At 35.0% G+C, this 23,251-nt stretch overlaps 6 non-coding genes across 6 annotated transcripts; 4 read left to right on the top strand and 2 right to left on the bottom strand.

Moving 5' to 3' along the window:
- Nucleotides 1-3,644: 3,644 nt before the first annotated feature.
- On the bottom strand, nt 3,645-3,716 carry Trnad-guc. The gene has a single exon. It is a non-coding gene; the product is annotated as a tRNA-Asp (tRNA).
- A 145-nt stretch (nt 3,717-3,861) lies between these two features.
- On the top strand, nt 3,862-3,933 carry Trnad-guc. Its single transcript has one exon. It is a non-coding gene; the product is annotated as a tRNA-Asp (tRNA).
- Nucleotides 3,934-4,280: 347 nt separating this feature from the next.
- On the top strand, nt 4,281-4,352 carry Trnad-guc. Its single transcript has one exon. It is a non-coding gene; the product is annotated as a tRNA-Asp (tRNA).
- A 407-nt stretch (nt 4,353-4,759) lies between these two features.
- On the top strand, nt 4,760-4,831 carry Trnad-guc. Its single transcript has one exon. It is a non-coding gene; the product is annotated as a tRNA-Asp (tRNA).
- Nucleotides 4,832-13,857: 9,026 nt separating this feature from the next.
- On the bottom strand, nt 13,858-13,939 carry Trnas-aga. The gene has a single exon. It is a non-coding gene; the product is annotated as a tRNA-Ser (tRNA).
- Nucleotides 13,940-14,920: 981 nt separating this feature from the next.
- On the top strand, nt 14,921-14,992 carry Trnah-gug. The gene has a single exon. It is a non-coding gene; the product is annotated as a tRNA-His (tRNA).
- Nucleotides 14,993-23,251: the final 8,259 nt, after the last annotated feature.

Below are 23,251 nucleotides of genomic sequence, written 5' to 3' on the forward strand. Positions count from 1 at the left end.
GGAATTTCGTTTAAACCCGAAATTTCGTCGTCGGAAAATCCGCCGGCATCCGAACCGGTCCACGATTCACAAGTCAATCTCTGTGGCATTGGAAAGGGCATACAATTTCCGATCTTTTGATACCCATACATCAAGGTTTTCTATAAAACCCACGTTTTTAAATACTTAAGCAAAAACGTTGTTATGGTTTCGTTTGAGCAATCTGCCAAAAATGTATGGACTTTCGTAATTTTTTTTCTAGTGGATCAAACTGGGCAAAAAGCCCAGGTATTTAAAAACGTGGGTTTTATAGAAAACATTGATGTATGGGCAGCAAAAGATCGGAAATTTTATGCCCTTTAAAGATTTGTCTGGTCACGCCTGCCGTCGGACGGGAAATTGAATGTTGGCCCCCGTCGGACCTACAGGTTAAGTCGTAAGCTCAGTCCAGGTTGTCTCACTGGGTTCTGTCTCGATAAAGTTGCTGGTAGGAAGTTAGACAAAAATGACTTTGTCTGCCAAATAATATTCTGCCTTATGATATATTCTGCTTAATGATCTTTTCTGCCATTTGTTTGTCTGCCTTCTGTACTTTTCTGCCATATGAACCTTTCTGCCTTATGTGCTTTTCTGCCAATCGACGTTCCGCCAAATGACCCTGTCTGCCATTTGACCTTTTCTGCCGAACATTTTTCTGCCATTCGTACTTTTCCGCCGAATGTACTTTCTGCCGAATGTTTGTCTGCCGAATGACCTTTTCTGCCTTCTGGTTGTCTGCCGAACGTCATTCCGCCGACCGTCATTCTGCCGAATGGCCCAGTCCCTCTAAACCAGATTAACATGTCAAACCATTATGAAATATGCCCGAGTCCACACGGTTAGAGGGGAGACAAAGGCGCAATCCCCACGGAGCGGGGACGTTGACTTGATCAAATCTGGCTTTTTATACCCATGAGAAACTGAGGGTTTCACTTTGCGAGTAGAGAATTTTTTTTAGACCTAACTTGAATTTGAAAGTAACTTGATGGAGATCATCACGAACAGGGATGATTTCGATCTAGTTTTAAATAAGTTGACAGATTGACAGTTTGACAGCACAATACTCACCAGTTATACTTAGGAGACCACGATGACAACACTACACTTTCACTTCACCTCAAAAAAATCAATCTAAATTGAAGCATTACCTAAAAGTTGAAGTCCGTAAAAGAAAGGCCCACCAAAAAGATCAATCTATCCACGGGTCGCAAAGTGCTCCCAAGCCTACTGATCCTATTTACGTTGACGCACAGAAAGATACACCGCGACAAAGCTGTTTTTGTTGTTACTCAGCGTAGAGGTCCGGTCACGACGTCCGTAACGCTTTTAGAAAACAAATTTTTGACAACTGCTACAAGGGTTTTGATTATTTTATATTCGTTAAAGTTATGACAGAGGGAAATTCAAAAGACCAAATTCAACGTAACGTAATGCTTGAAAGGACCCGCAAAAAACTCAGGAGGCTGTACCCGAGTCCGCGGGATGATTCCCGGCCGAACAAAGTGCGACGACGGCGCGTACAAATCCGGAAGAAAATATGCAGGTTTTGATTTATTTACGGTGCGTACACGGATTCATAAATTATCCCATCGGCGAGAGAAGAGAAATCGGAAGACCGGCACAAATCCAGGAAGCGAAGCCGTGAGCCGCGTGGACGGGAGTTCGGGAAAACTTTCCCATAAAATATCATTAGCAGAAGCAAAACGACGGCGACAACAAGTCAGTGCCACATTCGGGCGGTGAGAACCACGAAGGGTGCTTCAATTGGATTCTGTAACTTTTAGCAGCCCCTGGGTTCGATGCGTTACGTCCTTGTTGTCAACCGATGAGGTAGCGAAACGAACTACAAGTCATGCATTTCGGTCTCGCAGCAGTGTCTCTTTTTGTCTGTGACAACCGGCGCGGAGGTCTCTTTGTGTTATGCTTCGATGACAGTTTTATTGTTGACATGTCTTTTCGGGCAAAAGTTGACGCCAAGAATCGAGGGGAGTTGGATGGTTGGGGGAGGAATAAATTTGCTAAGCTGAAAAGAGCAAAGTGTTGTTGTAAGAGTTACTTTAGATGCTTGAAACACCGTTGGAAAAAAAACTTTAGATTTTTTTGTTTCTGCTCTTACCTATAAAACAACAAATTTTGCCTTTTCTTTGTAACAACCAAGAATCACTCTTTAAAAGTTGGACAGAAAAGTATTTAAGAACCTAACTCTTCAAAGCTAAGTGATGGAGATCATCACAAACAGGGATGATTTCGATCAAGTTTAAGCAAATGACAGTTTGACAGATTGACAGCTTAGTACTTACCAATCACACTCAGGATACCGCGATGCTTAACACTACAGCTTCACTACACCTCAAAACATTGAAAACCTTAAAACAGTACCTCAATGTTGAAGTCCGTAATAGCATTGTCCATCAAAAGTAGATCAAAATATGAGTTTAGCAGTTATTAAAAAGTGATAAAAAGTGCTATCAATAATCCTGTGATTGATTTGAGTATCATATTAAGTCAAAGTTCATTGATTTTAAATATTTGTGTAATTTTGATAATTTTCATACATTGCATCGCAAGGGTAGTCAATCTGCACGATTTCACAACATTTTTCAAGACAAATCAGTCCATTACAGTCACACACACACAATCCCACACCAGTTCAGAGGTGCGATGCTCGTTAATTGGCTTCTATTTTCATAACCCACAACGCACTCCACTGAACGGCGGGCTAATGTGCTCAATGTGCTATTCTATTATTCTAAAGGCATATTAATTCACTGAAATATGCTATGCGTACACAGCGCATGTGTGTGTGTGTTCGTTCGCCATTACCAACCGCTATTACAGTCACTCACTTTGTCGCTTCGGTGGTCTCTCCACACTCTCTATCCCATTAACTGGCTATTTTCTCTCCCGTGTGTGTGCGGCCCACCACAAATCGCATGTTTGCGTACATGTTATTGTTGTTGTTGTTTCGTGCGGTGTAGTAATGCAATGTGCTTTCTGTGGTTTAATAAACCAAGTCGTGCGTGCGTGTGTGCTGATGGTAATCTGGGTGAAATTTCTAATTGACGTCGTAGAATTCGCGAACGCAAATCGTACGACCCATCAACAACAAGGTGCTAAGTTGGCTGCAAGTGGGGATGTCTTTAAATTCTTGCTAAGTACCTTGTTTTCAGCACATTAATAGTGCTGCACGGAAGCGTTGGGTCTCCGCCCTAATCTCGATTAGTTGACATTTGTAGGGTACCGCGGGCTCGTGCAAAAACCGCTTAGACATCGCTAATCCACCACGACGCACGGCTCTTTATCGCTAAAACGCATTAATATTTATTGCTCCCCTATATTCCTGTTGTCTGTCTCGAGCTCAGCTCTACAGCATCGATTCGGTGGCCTGTGTCTAATGTAATCGTCTCACGCCGGTGATGGATCATGACGGAAACTGCCTCCGACGTACTCACGTGAGTACGTAATTGAGGTAGATTTGAACAACATAATTAAACGACGACGAGTCTTCGGGCGTTGAGAGGGCATCAAGATTAACGAGCGTACATGACCCGGGCACGATTAGGAAGGGGAGCCTGTCTGATCAACTGCGCTGGGAAGATTTGGGTTAGCGTACCAAAAAGATGATACTCCCCGACGGGGAATCGAACCCCGGTCTCCCGCGTGACAGGCGGGGATACTGACCTCTATACTATCGAGGATGTGTTGAAATGAAAATACAATTTTAGCGTGAAGGATTATCTCGACGCAATTAAAACGTCCTAAGAAGCTGCGACTAAGTGGGCACTAAGCCGTGATTAAGAGACGATTAAAAGACGAAATTTTGTCCCTTCAAATCTCAACACATCCTCGATAGTATAGAGGTCAGTATCCCCGCCTGTCACGCGGGAGACCGGGGTTCGATTCCCCGTCGGGGAGGCATCATTTTTGCTGTTTTGAGAGTAAATTAAGTAACTAGATGGAGATCATCTTAAACAAGAGTGATTTCGATCGATTTTTGCATAAAGTGACAAATAACAGATTGTCAGATACTTACCAATCACACTCAGGATCTAACACTACATCACTTCACTATAATTTATCACTTAGCTTCAAAACATGAATAACAATGAATTGATACTTCAGTTTTGAAGTCCGTAACTGAAATCTTGAATAAATGTGAAAAACTAGAAATTGTTTCATCGCCGTGATTGAGTGTACTTAGCATACTTAGCAGTGATTAGCAAACCAAGAATTGAAATTTTCCCCAGTTCAATTTCGACACATCCTCGATAGTATAGAGGTCAGTATCCCCGCCTGTCACGCGGGAGACCGGGGTTCGATTCCCCGTCGGGGAGGACATATTTTTGATGATTGGTTGCTGCAATTATTTAACTTGATGGAAATCATCTCAAACAGGAGAATTATTTATTACTTTGGATATTTATTACTTTGGATTAGTCAAAAACACTTTATGAAAGCTGTAATTCATGATCAAAGTGCTGATAGGCCGATAATAGAAATAGGCTGAGAAAGGGTATAGTTCCCCTACTTACCAACTAATCTCAGGATTTTCACTCCACATCACTCAACACTACACTACCACTTCACTTCAAAACAAAATTAACAATGAATCGAAACTTTAGTTTTGAAGTCCGTTTTTGAAATCTTCATCCTGTGGGATCATTAAATTATGTTGTGGCTGTGATTAAGTACCACACTAAGCCGTAAATTTTAAAAATTTCCCCTATTAAATTTCAACACATCCTCGATAGTATAGAGGTCAGTATCCCCGCCTGTCACGCGGGAGACCGGGGTTCGATTCCCCGTCGGGGAGGAAACATTTTTGCTTTTTTTGTGATTACACAAATTTAACCGGTTAAAAGGGTTATGAAGTGAGTATCCAGCTGATTTTGAGTTCTGTAAATCGGGATGACTTTGATAGGTTTGAGATTTTCCCGCAAAATTAAAATTACAAATTATATGCGTACGGAATGGTATGGAATCATACTGACCGTGGTAGAGAAGTGTTCAAAGTACTATTTGAAGAAGTTTTCATAAACTTTTGTCAAGTTTAAAAAATTGGTTAACTATAATTAAGAAAATGTTGATTAATAGTATTATTCAAATATTCTCAAAGTTCTATGATTTTTTTAAAATTAATATGAGGTCGAATCAGAAAACGGAATTCATTTTCGGATTCTTTGGACAATTTTCCATTAGGAGAAAGTAAAATAAGTTTGAAAATAGAAAATGTATGTGTATCTCCAATGTTTTTTGAATTTTCAGTAGAACAAATTTTATATAAAATGTGAATACTTTTCATTGGTGCTTTGAATCCAGTTTAAAATGTAATATGAATCGATTATTTTATAAACAAATCTAGTTTTAACGAGTTTCGAACAAAGTGCAGACATTTTTACAATTTTACCTAAAATTTTTATGTATTTTCTTTAAAAGCTTATAAACTAAGTTAACTAAATATTACATTGATATAGACATTGATTTTTGTTCTTAAAAAGTATATCAGCGATTTTAACGAGATAAACTGTCAAACTATTAAACTATCAAAGTCACCCCGGAATTCAAACTAAGATTTTTTAACGCAACATTTTTTTTAAACATGGCCTAACCCAGTACATGTTTAAAAAAACAATCTTTAAAAAAAATCCTCTACCAGTTGGAAAATATTCCCAAAATAAGTGAAATCCTATCAATGTCACCCCGGTTTGAATTCAGAGAAGCCAGAGTCAGAGAAGCTTTAAGCAACTTTGCATTGGAATTTGTTTTTGGAGTCGGACTTGGGTAGAGGCTTATATTCAGAGGCAAAATTTTATTCTCTAGATTCCAATCGAGATGTCAAAACAGAGTTCCAATTGACAAGATCATGCAAGATTAAGGTTGGAATCACATGAAAAAAATATCAAAAAACGAGATTTTCAGCATCGTTTGAATCGTTTTTTTGATTAAAAATATTATAAGCAGAAAAAAAACTAAGTTGACTTTATAGCTGTCGGCCACCATTGCTAGCTCCTAATCACGGTGTATTTTTTCGAGACCTCAAAGTTAAAAAAATCTATTTCCCAACCTTTTTCGGGGTATACCAAAAAATTTCGTGGGGGGTAACCTTTTTTTTTTGAAGATTATTTTTCAATTTTATGGGATATTTGTTCAAAAAAGTCACAGCAAATCGGTGCATTCATGTTGATATCACTCAAATTTCTTATGAATATGCCTTGGGGGCTTTAATCAACCATATTTGACCAATATTTGACCTCCAATAAAAAAAATCGAACCAAATTTACCAGATTTCTATCTTTCTTTGAAATTACCCCAAAATCCAAGCTGGAAACCCCGATACGACCGAAAATAAAACTTTTTCTTTGTACAATTTGGCATGAAAATACAACAACACATTGCCCAAATACAAATTTAAGCATTAAATTAAGACAAAGTGCCCATCATGTGAAAGGTAATTAAATTGTGACTGATTCTAAAATGTTTTAAAATGTAATAGTGTAATGTGGCAGAGGATTGAAGAAATAATTTTCGGAACCTATTGGGTAATAAAGAGCTGGGTGAAGAAAAGAGCGAATGCGTAACGTGATTTTCGAATGATCCCACTTTGTTTACACCTACAAAATAGGAAGCTGTTCAAGCACAAGCATGACATTTTTTAACTGGTAAATGAGCTGTTTTATAATTAGTTGTTTGTGTTTCATTTTGGCTAATTTTTGATATTGTTGCTGGAAAATGGTGTGTGTTTTCAAGGTTGATTGGTTAGAAGAGGTTTTTCTTTTTTACGGATGATGAAGAACTGCGATCGTTAGTGACGTTGGACAACAGCTGTAGCAGGGAAATTCGGAGACGCATCATCGCTGGAAGTCGTGCCTATTTCGGTCTCCATAAGAAATTCTCCCTACATACGAAGTGTTCCATCTACAAGTCGCTGATAAGACCGGTCGTCGGGCACGAGACGTGGACAATGATCGAGGAGGATCTACGAGCGCTAAGCGTCTTCGAACGTTGAGTGCTCAGGACCATCTTCGGCGGCGTATTTGGGAACGACGAATGGCGGCGGAGAATGAACCACGAGCTTGCGCAGCTCTACAACGAACCAAGCATCCGGAAGGTCGCGAAGGCTGGACGGTTGCAGTGGGCAGGTCATGTTGCTAAGATGCCGGAGCGACCCGAGCAATTGAGCCAGCGGAACCAGAGGAGGTGCAACGCGCGAGGTGGGTGGACCAAGTGGAGAACGATTTGGAGAGAGTGGGTGCCCCGCAAAACTGGAGACAAGCAGCCATGGACCGATCTTGTTGGCGGAGAATCGTGCAGAAGGCCAAGCTAATGGTGTAGCGCCAACAAAAGTAAAAGTAAAGTAAGAAGAACTGCGGCAAGAGTGTGATTCTGGGATGTCGCTGATAAATTCCCTGGCTGATTTTGGAATCCTACAGCTCTTCCTGGTCCAGTGAAAAACATCGCTAATTTGAGCGAAGCTGATCCAACAGCAGAGAAGATTCTCACTAAACCAGTAGGTTTTCAAACGGAATCAAATTAAGATTAAGATTGATACAACCGCATCGACTCCATAAACAACTTCCATTCATAATTATGAATAAATCACAATCTCGCCTTCAATGTTTTAAATATGTCCTTAAAAGCCACAAAGATTTCATTCTTGAAAAACAAGTTTTAATCATCGTTAACAATACTCTCTACTTTTGGCGAACAGTAGGTTCCACTTGGTTCCACTTTGACAGCTCAAAATTGAGGCCGTTTTGCGAACCACTATTCAGCACCCAGATAAAGAGCTTTTTAAATTAATAATCTATATTTTGCATTAATTAATGCTCAGACATACCGATTTTTTATCATTAGTTTGTTCTTAAAAACACACCGTGGCTAAGTGTATTAAAGTATGGCTTCAAGTCTTAATCGGAGTAGCTAAAACTCCGAGCTCGATGGAGATCATCTCAAACAGGAATGATTTCGATCGTATTTTGAGTCAATTGACTGTTGACAGATTGACAGTTTGACAGCATGGTACTTACCAAACACACCCAAGATAACTTGTTGCACAACACTACATTTTCATTTCACTTCAAAATTGAGTTAATTTGAGACCTGAGACCTCAATCCTGAAGTCCGTAATCGAAACCGCCTTCAAAAGAACCTATCAAATCACAAAGTGACTTGGCTCAATTTCCGTCAAAAAGGCTTTTGCTGTGATTTATTGCACGCAACAAAGTTGCAACGCCTCGGGGGCGACCTGTTCAACACCGCGAACCCATTAATCCGTAAACGACAACGGGGCAACCATAAAATCTGTTGGACGCACGCGGTTCCGGATGCTGCGAAACCAACCCGGCAAAAGGGGGCAATCATTAAACGTGTGCGCTAATTGAGCATTTGGGAGCATTTTCCGCGGAGCTAATGTTGGACAAAGCAGTACGAAAATAGTTGCACTGAAAAGTCTGGCACGGCACGGGAGTGACGCGTGGTGACAGGACGGCGAGGTGTTCAGCTGACGTCTTTTTACTCAGCTCCAGAAGTGCGCGAAAATCACGTTCCAGGCGCACACGTAAATTCAGTGTGGGATATTTTACTGCAGCTAATAAGAGTTGATGTCCACACAGCTTAATTTGTACAAAGAAGCACACGTGTACTGGTTGGGAGCAGGTCAATGAATCAGCTCTGTGGCAAATAGTGATGGGACATCGTGGCTGGACAAAGTTCGACTTTGTAGATACAAAGACTTGGAAATGAATCATGCTGTCTTTACCGTTGTCAGGTTAAATGTTACATTTAATGACTCCTATAGAAGATATAAGGTTACGAAACTGTCCTAGATCTAGATTTCTTCATCCAAAACATCACTGTACAATTCGGACCAAGTCTCAGATTAACCCGAACCGATGACTCAACACAATTCACCGCAGCCCAGACGATTCGTAATCCAACCCACTGTACTAAATACTGGCCAATACGATGGTGGTCAATCAGGAAATCTGTACCTTTTCCAAAAGTCACGTACCATTTCTCTAACCGGCTTGCGGTTACACAAAACACCGGCCCGTAATGCCATAACCTCAAACTCCACGACGGCGACGTGCTGACCACGATCGCGTCGTCTCACGAGGTAGACAAAGCAACGATCTCCAGTGTGCCCGGTTCCAAGATGGCGTCTGCATGCTTTTTTCCCTCTCATTGTTTATTTTTATTTAACTCTCCTCACTACTCTGCAGTGAAATAAAAATCCAAAATCCCACAAATCATCGCTCGAACATTTTTATTACACCGAGAAGGTATTGCCGTCGATCGCCAGCGATCCAATTCTTGACTAACAACAACCGACCACCACGTGCTGTCATTCCGCACGTCAGCTACACAGAGCTCGAGAAGTTGTGACTGTTGTTTGTTATTTGTTTATATCGCCAAACCTTCGCTGACTGGTTTGTGAAGTGTGTTGCTGCTGCCGGCTACCTTCGGAAGCTGAACTTTGGAAAAGGGAGGGGAATAAATAAAACAGTCTTCGATCGATCAGGCGTCCAAGTCATGATAGCGATGAGCGATGTTCGACCGACTGTCGATCATACCTGGTGTGTTGTTGTTTTCTTGCTGCTGTTGTACAGTGGCCTGTCACGCGCATGTAAATCATCTTTATAGTGAAGCGTGGCGTTTTGTGGGAGTTTTGATAGCCGCTCGTGCAGGTTTTGTTTGTTTCCACGTCTAAATAATGCTTTTTGAACGATTTGAAGATTTTGGATCGATCTTTATTGCAACAGTTGCAAAAATACAAAAATACAAAAATACAAAAATACAAAAATACAAAAATACAAAAATACAAAAATACAAAAATACAAAAATACAAAAATACAAAAATACAAAATACAAAAATACAAAAATACAAAAATACAAAAATACAAAAATACAAAAATACAAAAATACAAAATACAAAATACAAAATACAAAAATACAAAAATACAAAAATACAAAATACAAAAATACAAAAAAAAAATACAAAATACAAAAATACAAAAATACAAAAATACAAAAATACAAAAATACAAAATACAAAAATACAAAATACAAAAATACAAAATACAAAAATACAAAATACAAAATACAAAATACAAAATACAAAATACAAAAATACAAAATACAAAATACAAAATACAAAATACAAAAATACAAAAATACAAAATACAAAAATACAAAATACAAAATACAAAAATACAAAAATACAAAATACAAAAATACAAAATACAAAAATACAAAAATACAAAAATACAAAATACAAAAATACAAAATACAAAAATACAAAATACAAAATACAAAATACAAAATACAAAAATACAAAAATACAAAATACAAAAATACAAAAATACAAAATACAAAATACAAAAATACAAAAATACAAAAATACAAAAATACAAAATACAAAAATACAAAAATACAAAATACAAAATACAAAATACAAAATACAAAAATACAAAATACAAAATACAAAATACAAAAATACAAAAATACAAAATACAAAAAATACAAAATACAAAATACAAAAATACAAAAATACAAAATACAAAATACAAAATACAAAATACAAAAATACAAAATACAAAAATACAAAATACAAATACAAAAATACAAATACAAAAATACAAAATACAAAAAATACAAAAATACAAAAATACAAAATGCAAAAATACAAAAATACAAAAAACAAAATACAAAATACAAAAATACAAAATACAAAATACAAAATACAAAATACAAAAATACAAAAATGCAAAATACAAAAATACAAAATGAAAAATACAAAAATACAAAATACACAAATACAAGTACAAAGTGCAAAAATACAAATACAAAAGTACAAAAATACAAAATACAAATACAAAAATACAAAGTACAAAAATACAGGTAAAAAGTACAAAGTACAAAAATACAAATACAAAAATACATACAAAATACAAAAGTACAAAAATACAAAATACAAAATACAAAAATACAAAAATACAAAAATACAAAATACAAAAATACAAAAATACAAAATACAAAAATACAAAAATACAAAATACAAAAATACAAAATACAAAAATACAAAAATACAAAAATACAAAATACAAAATACAAAATACAAAAATACAAATACAAAATATAAAAAATACAAAAATAAAAAATACAAAATACAAAATACAAAATACAAAATACAAAAATGAAAATACAAAAATGCAAAAAATACAAAAAAATACAAAATACAAAATAAAAAGTACAAAAATGCAAAAATACAAAAAATGCACAAATACAAAAATGCAAATACAAAAATACAAAATACAAAAATACAAAATACAAAAATGCAAATACAAAATACAAAGTGCAAAATACAAAAATACAAAAATACAAAATATAAAATACAAAATGCAAAGATACAAAAATACAAAAATTCAAAATACAAAAATACAAAAATGAAAGTACAAAAATCAAAAATACAAAAATACAAAAATACAAATACAAAATACAAAATACAAAATAAAATACAAAATACAAAAATAAAAAATAAAATAAATACAAAAATACAAAATACAAAAATGCAAAATACAAAAATACAAAATACAAAATAAAAAATACAAAATACAAAAAAAATACAAAATACAAAAATACAAAATACAAAAATGCAAAATACAAAATATGTAAAAATACAAAAATAAAAATACAAAAATACAAAAATGAAAAATACAAAATACAAAAATAAAAATGTTAAAATACAAAATACAAAATACAAAAATACAAAATACAAAAATACAAAAATGTAAAATACAAAAAAATACAAAATACAAAAATACAAAAATACAAAATAAAAAATACAAAATACAAAAATACAAAAATGCAAAATACAAAAATACAAAAATAAAAAATACAAAATACAAAAATACAAAATACAAATACAAAAGACAAAATACAAATACAAAAATACAAAAATACAAAATACAAAATACAAAAATACAAAATACAAAAATACAAAAATACAAAAATACAAAAATACAAAATACAAAAATACAAAATACAAAATACAAAAATACAAAATACAAAAATACAAAATACAAAATACAAAAATACAAAATACAAAAATACAAAAATACAAAAATACAAAAATACAAAAATACAAAAATACAAAAATACAAAATACAAAAATACAAAATACAAAATACAAAAATACAAAAATACAAAAATACAAAAATACAAAATACAAAATACAAAATACAAAATACAAAAAAAATACAAAATACAAAAAAAAACACAAAATACAAAATTCAAAAATACAAAATTCAAAACAAAAATACAAAATAAAAAAAAAAAAATAGTTTTAGTTTTTAGTTTTAGTTTTTAGTTTTTAGTTTTAATTTTAGTTTTTAGTTTTAGTTTTAGTTTTTAGTTTTAGTTTTTAGTTTTTAGTTTTTAGTTTTAGTTTTTAGTTTTAGTTTTTAGTTTTTAGTTTTTAGTTTTTAGTTTTAGTTTTTAGTTTTTAGTTTTTAGTTTTTAGTTTTTAGTTTTAGTTTTAGTTTTAGTTTTTAGTTTTTAGTTTTAGTTTTTAGTTTTTAGTTTTTAGTTTTTAGTTTTAGTTTTTAGTTTTTAGTTTTAGTTTTTAGTTTTTAGTTTTAGTTTTTAGTTTTTAGTTTTTAGTTTTAGTTTTTAGTTTTTAGTTTTTAGTTTTCTTTTAGTTTTAGTAGTTTTAGTTTTTAGTTTTTAGTTTTTAGTTTTAGCTTTTAGTTTTAGTTTTTAGTTTTAGTTTTAGTTTTAGTTTTTAGTTTTTAGTTTTTAGTTTTTAGTTTTTAGTTTTTAGTTTTTAGTTTTAGTTTTTAGTTTTTAGTTTTTAGTTTTTAGTTTTTAGTTTTTAGTTTTAGTTTTTAGTTTTAGTTTTTAGTTTTAGTTTTTAGTTTTAGTTTTAGTTTTTAGTTTTTAGTTTTTAGTTTTTAGTTTTTAGTTTTAGTTTTTAGTTTTTAGTTTTTAGTTTTTAGTTTTTAGTTTTAGTTTTAGTTTTTAGTTTTTAGTTTTAGTTTTTAGTTTTTAGTTTTTAGTTTTTAGTTTTTAGTTTTTAGTTTTTAGTTTTTAGTTTTTAGTTTTTAGTTTTTAGTTTTTAGTTTTTAGTTTTTAGTTTTTAGTTTTTAGTTTTTAGTTTTTAGTTTTTAGTTTTTAGTTCCACCAAATTCAATGATCACCTTCGGTAGCACACATCAAAAGCATATCAACGGGCATCGTCCAAACCAACCCAACCGAAAGGAAGCTAACCGAAAAAAGATCTGATTCAAACCTTTCTGTTTTGAACGCCCGCCAACACTCGTTTCTCACTCTGTCACTTTAGCGGAGGGGTAGCTGTCTCATTTTACCCCATTCAGTCGATCCGCCATTCAAAACTCTAGCCACCACCAAATCGCGCCGACCATCGCCCGAGGTAAAGAGGTGAGACTTACGGCGATGAAAATAATTCACATTCCTTAAGGGTGGCACTCCTCTGGCCACCCTTGCTGGCAACACCCCACCCAGAAAAAAAACTTGATGCCAAAAGTTAAATCTGGATTAGGTTTTCAAAATTACTGATTGTTAGACATTTACATGAAATTTATTCAGATTTTCAAAATAAAACTTAAAAAAAAATCATTTGAAAAAGTAAAAATAACCCCTTTTGAAAAAACTATCACCAGACTTTGACAACCGTGCCCATAAGCAAAACGAGATTAAGGTGAAACTCACACTACTTCAAGACTTACGGCGCCACCTGTATGTGCTACAAATTCTTCAACATTGTTTTGATCACGCTAACGAGGTCGAAAAAAAGTGCGTGCCCGAGCAAAAAAAACCTGCCGCAGTCGGTAAGATTCGAACCTACGCTCCCAGAGGGAATCTGATTTCTAGTCAGACGCCTTAACCGCTCGGCCACGACTGCTTCTTGTTAATTAAGCTTTCATTCATCAATCAAGTTTCATTATTTTTGACAGTTTTTATCGCAGAATTGATTACAAACCAGCTTTTGTTTAGCTTTTATCTCTTTTTTTGGGTTGCTGTGCTGTTCAAAGGTACAATGGATTTATTTTTACTCAGTCAGTCAGTCAGATGCAAAGCGTTTTGGGGACTGCGCCACCAAGTACCGGGGCCGCAGGGCGGCGTCCGGCGTCGACTTTGAACTAAAATGTTAATTGTTGCGACACTATCGGTCGGCGCACAAGGTACAACAGTGCACACGAAACCGTTTATGGTCGAAGGGAAGTCAGGGGCGGCGCGAGGAAGAGGGAAGTTACTGATTTAATTGACTGATGATTTTTATTTTGTTAGGATTTTTAAGGGATTTTCAAGATTTTTGGAGAGTTGTGGAGAATTTATATCAATTTTTAAGAAATGTCTGTGATTTCTGTAAATTTAAGGAAATTTGTAGAGTTGTGTAGACCTTTGGAGACTTGTGTAGACTTGATTTCCAAACATAGCGTAGTGTATTTTTAAAGCTATTAAAGATATTAGGTCACATTAAAACAGGTAGAAACTCCTGGAGACTTGTGCAGAATTCTAAATCTTAATCAGATGAAAACGAAAAAAACCTGGTAACGCCCATGGCACACCCGAAATTCGACAACATCCACTTGCCATCCGGCGCGGATAACCGGCTGGTTGTCTCCCTCGTTGGCTCGAATACCGGCGGCAGCGACGTGTTTTTGGCAATGCTTCCAATTCTTGGGATGGCTGAATTAATCGTCGCTCTAGTTGGCTGCATTTCGAGCAAGTAGTGAAAGGCGTCTCTGGCGGCGTCTTGGTGCCTTGCTACCTTGCCAGGTCGACAGGTCAGTGGCACATACGACACTGCATTGACTGAGGGCGAAAAGCTTGGCTCGTACCACTGGGCGAAGAGAGAAGCCGCAATCACCGTCTCCCGGTAGCCGTGATCGTCTAGTGGTTAGGACCCTACGTTGTGGCCGTAGTAACCCAGGTTCGAATCCTGGTCACGGCAATGTTCAAAAGGGCATTGTCACGGAGGGAGATTTTTTTGTGAAATGTAGAGTTTTTAAGAGACTTGTAGAGATATTAATACTGGAAATGTTAAGAAGATTGCATTTTTGTGTTTCAAAAGACATGTGAAACTTTTGAGTTCTTGTGAAGACTTGTGAGTCTATTTGGAGACTTTGATGAAAATAAGAACTTTGTAGACTTTCAGATACTTTGGTGACTTTGAAATATTTTGGAGACTATTGGAAGTTTTAAATACTTGTGGAGATTTGTGGAGACTTTTTAGGATATGCAATGATTTGAGGAGACTTTCTTACAAACTAACCTTTGCAAACAGATTTCAATAGATAAGATACAACATGTATGATTTTCAAGTCTTCTTGTCTATGACCCAACTTACCTTATGTTAAATTTAACCAATGAGCCAAAAATAATGTACAAACGTGAAACATGGTGTCATCATCGCCGTTTGCAATTCCCGCAACTGCACCATTGGGCTATGAAATAGCCGAATAAATAATCACCAACCAGCGGCGGCCGCTTGCCAGGACCGGTGTCCCAGACGTACCCGTCGTCGGAACGGTGCATCGTTCTCACACCAGCTGCAAGATCAAAGCCACCCAAGAAAACGTTGCTTAGATTTAATGGACCAATAAAAGCCATTCAGTATGGGAATTTATTCGCGTTCGCGCACACACACGCTTGGCCTCCTCTACCTGGCCATTACTTACTCCCGGTAGACGGAACGTTCCGCCGGCAGCGGGTTGTGGACGGCAACGTGAACGTGGATTGTTTCATGAGGTTGAAAGGCGCGAGGTCGAATTTGGGTTTGAGCTAAAAACAGCATTGAATTCTTGCAGAGAAATTTGTGGAGACTAGTGAAGACTTTGGGAGAGTTGTGGAGACGGTATTGCGAGACATGTAGAGAATTTGTGGAGGTTTGTAAATAATTTGTGGAGAGTTGAGAAGAGTTTTAGAATCAATAAAGTTTTTCATTGGGATTTGTATAGATTTTTTGAGACTTGTGAATATTTGTTGGAAATTGTAATAAATTTAAAACAAGTCTCCAATCCTTTTTTTTTTTAATTTGACATTTCGACCAGAAGCTTTTCGACCTGTCGCCTCGCCCTCGTCTTGGTGATCTGTTTATTGAGCCCGCGAGATATTCCCGCTCTTTGAAGATGATGACCGGTCCCGAAAAGTGGCGGGGTTGGCCCGTCTCAAGGGTGGTCAAGTACTTGGGGCCAAACCCCTGTAGCCCCTAGGACTAATGTGTTTACTGTGGTACACTGACTACACTTGAAACGGCCCCGGGCCGCCCGGAACGATTTATTTGTGCAGTGATTGAAGGTATTTTCGCGAGTGTGTACTTATGGACACATTCGGCGAGGTCTCACACGGTGTTTGCTCAAGTGATGGTTCTGATCCCACCGCCATCGGGGAGTGCCGTAAGCCGAATTGGCACCGGGCCAAATGTAACATGGATCAACGATTTTAGCGCTATACTCAGTACATGTTGAAATACCTACTTGTTGAATTCAAGGGGGGAAGGAAAATAATCACGCTGGTTAGCGCTTTTAAACTTGTGTAATAAATTACATCAGCAAACAGATAAAGTTCGCCAAGAGACAGTGCGGAGTTTGAACGGGGCAATAAATATTACCTGAAAAGATCTGAGGAATAGACGCGATCGGATAGTGCCGAGCTTGTCTAACTGTTTGTTTAAATGTTAGGTTCTGGGTTGTATTCAACGACTTAATGTGATTCTAACCAATTTGGATGCAATGCGGAAACATTTTCAACTTCAAGGAATCAAATAATTATTAAATCAGAAAAAAACAGAAAAAATACCGACAAAAATCGGGGATGAATGACCACATATCGGTTTAAAGTCACCATAACTCATTTAACAACAACTGACTCAAATCATGTTTCCAACCAAATGTATGCATTGCAATACAAACGGATTTGCTTTAGTCCATTTTTTTTTAGTTTCATATGAACTACACAACTCGTCATTTGAAGTTGATGTCAGTAAACGCATAAGTTCTGTCAAGTACCTAATGAGCAGTTCTCTAGGATTTCGGTCATTCGATTTTTTTTGTATTTTTTAATCCGACTGAAACTTTTTTGGTGGCTTCGGTATGCCCAAAGAAGCCATTTTGCATCATTAGTTTGTCCATATAATTTTCCATACAAATTTGGCAGCTGTCCATACAAAAATGATGTATGAAAATTCAAAAATCTGTATCTTTTGAAGGAATTTTTGATCGATTTGGTGTCTTCGGCAAAGTTGTAGGTATTGATATGGACTACACTGGAAAAAAATGATACACGGTAAAAAAATTTGGTGATTTTTTATTTTATCACTAAAACTTGATTTGCAAAAAACACTATTTTATTTTTTATTTTTGATATGTTTTAGAGGACATAAAATGCCAACTTTTCAGAAATTTTCAGGTTGTGCAAAAAATCTTTGAACGAGTTATGAATTTTTTAATCAATACTGATTTTTTCAAAAAATCGAAAATTGGTCGCAAAAATTTTTCAACTTCATTTTCCGATGAAAAATCAAATTTGCAATCGAAAAGTACTTTAGTAAAATTTTGATAAAGTGCACCGTTTTCAAGATAAATCCATATTTAGGTGACTTTTTTGAAAATAGTCGCAGTTTTTCATTTTTTTAAATTAGTGCACATGTTTGCACACTTTTGGAAAAAATATTTTTGAAAAGCTGAGAAAATTCTCTATATTTTGCTTCTTCGGACTTTGTTGATACGATCTTTAGTTGCTGAGATATTGCAATGCAAGGTTTAAAAACAGGAAAATTGATGTTTTTAAGTCTCACCCAAACAGCCCACCATTTTTCAATGTCGATATCTCAGCAACTAATGGTCCGATTTTCAATGTTAATATATGAAACATTTGTAAAATTTTCCGATCTTTTCGAAAACAATATTTTCAAAATTTTCAATTCAAGACTAACATTTTACAAGGGCGTAATATTGAATGTTTGGCCCTTTTGAAATGTTAGTCTTGATTTGAAATTTTAAAAATATTTTTTCGAAAAGATCGAAAAATTTCACAAATGTTTCATATATTAACATTGAAAATCGGACCATTAGTTGCTGAGATATCGACATTAGAAAATGGTGGGTTGTTTGGGTGAGACTTAAAACATCAATTTTCCTGTTTTAAACCTTTGCATTGCAATATCTCAGCAACTAAAGGTCGTATCAACAAAGTCGAAGAAGCAAATATAGAGAATTTTCTCAGCTTTTCAAAATATTTTTCCAAAAGTGTGCAAACATGGGCACTAATTTAAAAATGAAAACTGCGACTATTTTCAAAAAGTCACCTAAAATGGATTTAACTTGAAAACGGTGCACTTTATCAAAATTTTACTAAAGTACTTTTCGATTGCAAATTTGATTTTACATCGAAAATGAAGTTGAAAATTTTGCGACCAATATTTCGATTTTTGAAAAATCAGTATTGATAAAAAATCATAACTCGCTCAAAGATTTTGCACAACTGAAAATTTCTGAAAAGTTGGCATTTTATGTCCTCTAAAACATATCAAAAATAAAAAATTAAAAATAGTGTTTTTGCAAATCAAGTTTTAGTGATAAAAGTTAAATAAAAATCACCAAATTTTTTTACCGTGTATCATTTTTCCAGTGTAGTCCGTATCCATACCTACAACTTTGCCGAAGACACCAAATCGATCAAAAATTCCTTCAAAGATACAGATTTTGAATTTTCACATATCATTTTTGTATGGACAGCTGCCAAATTTGTATGGAAAATTATATGGACAAACTAATGATGCAAAATGGCTTCTTTGGGCATACCGAAGCCACCAAAAAAGTTTCAGTCGGATTAAAAAATACAAAAATTAAAATTGAAGAAAAAAGACCGATTTCGTAGAGAATTGCTCTAATGATAGATTTGGGTTTCCTGAACTCACTCCAATCGACACAATTAGTTTTTAAGTGGATTCCCTGCCAATACATAAAACTGTATTTTTCAGGTATAAAAGCTAAAAAATTATCTCAAGAAACCATGGTTGCTTTAGATGACTCCATTTCATTTAAACCCGACCTTTACAATTTTATCTATTGGCGGGAACTCACAAAAATAAAAAAAAAAACGTTTAGGGTAGAGTAGTCATCAATGAGACACGGGGAACAATGATAAAATGGCTCTTACAAGTCGTAGTTTCAACCAATCAGGCTCATATTTGGAGGAAAGGTGTGTCTACGGGATACACGTCTGTCATATTAGTGGCTTTGGTTGTGGACGCTCCCTTGAAAAGTTATTCATAAATGTTTGATTCTGGGGTGTAAAAGTAAATTATGGACAAAAAATACTTTTTCGCTCGTAGGCTGCCATTTACACCAAAACTAATATTTCTTCAAATTTCTTTCGACGTTCCATAGGGATTGAGTTGGGCTACAATGTCCTTTCATTAGATTTGACCAAAATTTAGAATATACCCAGAATCCAGGGCAGTCTCATTGTTCCCCACTCATGTTAGCAATGGGTAACAATGAGACACTTTGATTTTTCTTCATTAAACATTTCAAAATCCATGTAAATCTTTCAAAACATGAATTGAAAGTGATTTTTGGCATATTTATAGAGTTTTAACTTCATTTAACCAGACATACAAAATATATGGATTTTACAGTTCAGTTTCATGTTGCAAAATTGCTCTAAAATGTTCAAGGCAAGTCACCTGTAATGGAACAATACAAAAACATGTTTTACTAGAAAAGTATTGATTTTCGTAGAGTGTCTCATTGTTCCCCAGCTGTCTCATTGTTCCTGCCAAGTGCGTCTACAATGAGGCAGTTGAATAACTCTGGCTGTAGATGTCGGATCGATCTCATATTTTGGTCAATGTTTGAACACACTAAAAGAAATAAAATGCAACAAAAAGCTCATTAACACATGCTGATGAAAAAACTAGAAAAATCGTTGAAAGTTGAAAACCAAAAGTGTCTCATTGATGACTACCCTACCCTACTGACATCAACCTCTAAAATGGCGAGTTGTATTATCAGAAAGTAAGCTTTGCTTCTTTTAATTTAAAATTCAATAAACGATCTACAAAAAGAAAAACTTCCTCATTTCATATTTTAGACTGAATTTGAAAATTTCGAATTTATTTTTGCTTGAAAGATCAAAAAATTAGACAAAAGTTTTTAACATTGAAAATCGAACCAATAGTTTTTTTTAAATATCGTCAGTTAAATTTACTGGCTAAGGTGACACCTATATAGAAAAAACTCATCATCGATTCAAATTCTTTGTTATGCTGTATTTCAGAAACTAATTGTCCGATTTTCAAAGTTTCAGAGCGAAAAATGTAGCAAATTTGCTCAGCCTATTGTTTTTAGGGGTGGCTTTCCTTCATAAAGTATACAAATAAACAAAATATTTTAAAATGGCCGAAAATTATTAACTACATAAATGTTACTATAACTCCGAAACGATGCACTTTATCAAAAAATCAGAAAGGTACTTCTCACTGGCCAATTTTATTAAGGTCGTTGCAAGTATTTTTCGAAGTTTTGATTGGTTTTCAAACTATTGGCGCATTTTTTAATGTGCAGTAAAAAAAACTTTTTTCAATTAAATTCAAAAATAAAAAACGCTAAATATATAGGAGCATGAGCACAAGAAAATTAATTTCGAATGGTTTTTAGTTCATTAGACTTCTATTTCCGTTTTTATTTTGAAGTTCTTCTTAAAAAATATTGTTTTCGCTTCCTGATTTTTAGAGCTGATTTCGATGGGGGGACTACAAAAACTTTGAAAAATCTTTGAGAAATTGGACCAAACGCTTAATCGATTTCTAAACTCAAATATATGACCAAAATTTTTAATCCATCAGTTAAACCGTTAAACGGGGTTACTTTGATGGGTTTGATATTTATTTTTTCGCAAAATGAATAGTACAAATAAAATACGTGCGGAATTGTATGGAATCATACTGCCCAGGGTAGAAAAAGGTTCAAGGTACTTCTAGAAAAAGTTTTCATTAAATTTGAAAAGTTTAAAAAGTTAGTTTACTATAATTACGAAAACGTTGATGAATAGCATTGCTTTCATATTCTCAAAGTGTCATTATTTTGTCAATGAACATGATTTCATATCGGAAAATGGAATGAATTTTCGGATTCTTCGGACCAGGGCTGCGGAGTCGGGTCATGTTTTAGACGACTCCGTCTCTGGCTTTCCAAGTAAGCCAGCTCCGACTTTCAGCTTCATATGACTTCGACTCCGACCTGCCAACTTTAGCCGACTCCGACTCCAACTCCAGCTTTAAACAAATTGTTGACTCCGACTCCAACACTAACTCAGCATTAAGAACATCTAAACAAATGTTTGAATAAAATCTCCATTCATCTAACTATCCCCCACCTATTAGATATTTTGATGGTTATTTTGCAACTTTCCTTCAGTAGACATAGTCGATTTTTTAAACACCTGCAACCTGCAAACACAACTTAGAATTAATCATCTGTTCTAAGGTAGTCCACATCTTAGCTTAAAATAACTTCACACAAGTAATGCTTTAACAACGGAATAAATGAAATTAAAAGAAATGAAAAGTATTAATAACATCACACACATGTTCAACTCACACAATGACTATACAAAATGATTTAGCAAAATCAGAGTATTTCAAGAAGTATAATTGAATTCGGTTTGTAAGAATAATTGATACTTTTGTTTAACTAACCCGAAATTTACATTACTTTTTATTAAAAGTTGGTAAACAAGTCAAACAAATATGTAATTGTTATCTTGGCAAAAAAAAATGGGAGACTCAGCCTTCATAATCGATTTGACATGTCAATAAATCATGTTTATAAAATCATTTTGCATACATTTAGGCTGTAATTTGTAAGACACAAAGTAAATATCAAAGTCACCCTGGTATTAAAATAAACTGTTTACGTAGCGTCAGTGGGGATGACTATGGGTCAAATAACGATACACCTCTCGTAAATTCTTAATAACAAAAACAATTGAAATAACATCGAAAATCTTTCAACGTAGATTTGTTCTTAGATAGTTCCTTCCTTGACTTGACGAAAAGTACACACTACAAGTTATCGTATCCAATAAAGCAACAAATTACAAATTACTAACATTTTCCCAAAATATGGTGGATTTTGATGAACACTACCATAAATGTTAATAATTTGAAAATTGACCCAATCTCACCCCTTAGAGAACTAAAATGATGCTCAAATACAACGATATGGTAAAAACAAGTCATCCAACAGTGTTTCTTGTTCGAGGGAATCGTATTGACATGCGACAACGTTTGATGTGGAGATTTTCAAACATTTGGGTAGTTTTCGAGCAATTCAAACAAAAACATGATTTTTCGAGTGGTCATTTTTGCCAAAAAAAACTTTAGACAGCTGCCAAAATAACAGGATTGGTTCAAGGAACGAGATTTTTTCAGCGAAGTCATTTCGATTTCGATACTGTTTTTATGGTAGAGAAATGTAAGCTGATTCACCGTTCGAGAATGACAGGAAGAGTAAAAAGTATCACGACAGAATTGTAATAAAATATTTTAGTATGCATTTTGATTGCATTTCAAATAAGCTCGAAGCTTGAATTATAATTTTCCAATTTATTATGTTATGTACAATCAAAAATCATCACAGAACTTCATTACTCTGTTCAACAAATGACTCACAAATTTCGCTAGAAAAATTCATTTACCGAACCACCAGCCGATCCGTTGATTGATGTCTGCACGAAAAATGCCTAACTCGGAGTGCTTGCAGTTTGCCTAGAACTACGGTATAACAAGGCACCGGAAATGGGAATCGGAAGTACCGTAGAAGCGCGCGCGCACACACCCGGGAGCCCTCCGATAATACATTGCCATTGGCCGGAACGTGAACGCGCACGCTGCTGTGCAAATAAGTTTCCAAAAGATGCAAAACTATATTCTTCCTTCCCCGTGGTGGGGGGCACATGTGGCACACTCTAGGCCAGCATCAGGAGAAAGAGCCCCGGTACCTTCCTTCCGGTGCAGCAGCAGCACATCAGGGAACCGTAGTGACTAATGTTTTTGTTGTCAAAAAAATTTCCATTTACTTTCCGTTTGGTTTCATCCTGCCCTTTTTTTTTGCCTTGCTTTCTTTCGTGTGTGCTCTCCCGCGAAGAAATGGTGTCTAGTGAACGATTTGGGAAGGTTGTATCGTATTTTGAGTTTTATATTTAA

This window comes from Culex quinquefasciatus, chromosome 1 (genome assembly GCF_015732765.1).
Source record: "Culex quinquefasciatus strain JHB chromosome 1, VPISU_Cqui_1.0_pri_paternal, whole genome shotgun sequence".
In the NCBI taxonomy this organism is placed as follows: domain Eukaryota; kingdom Metazoa; phylum Arthropoda; class Insecta; order Diptera; family Culicidae; genus Culex; species Culex quinquefasciatus.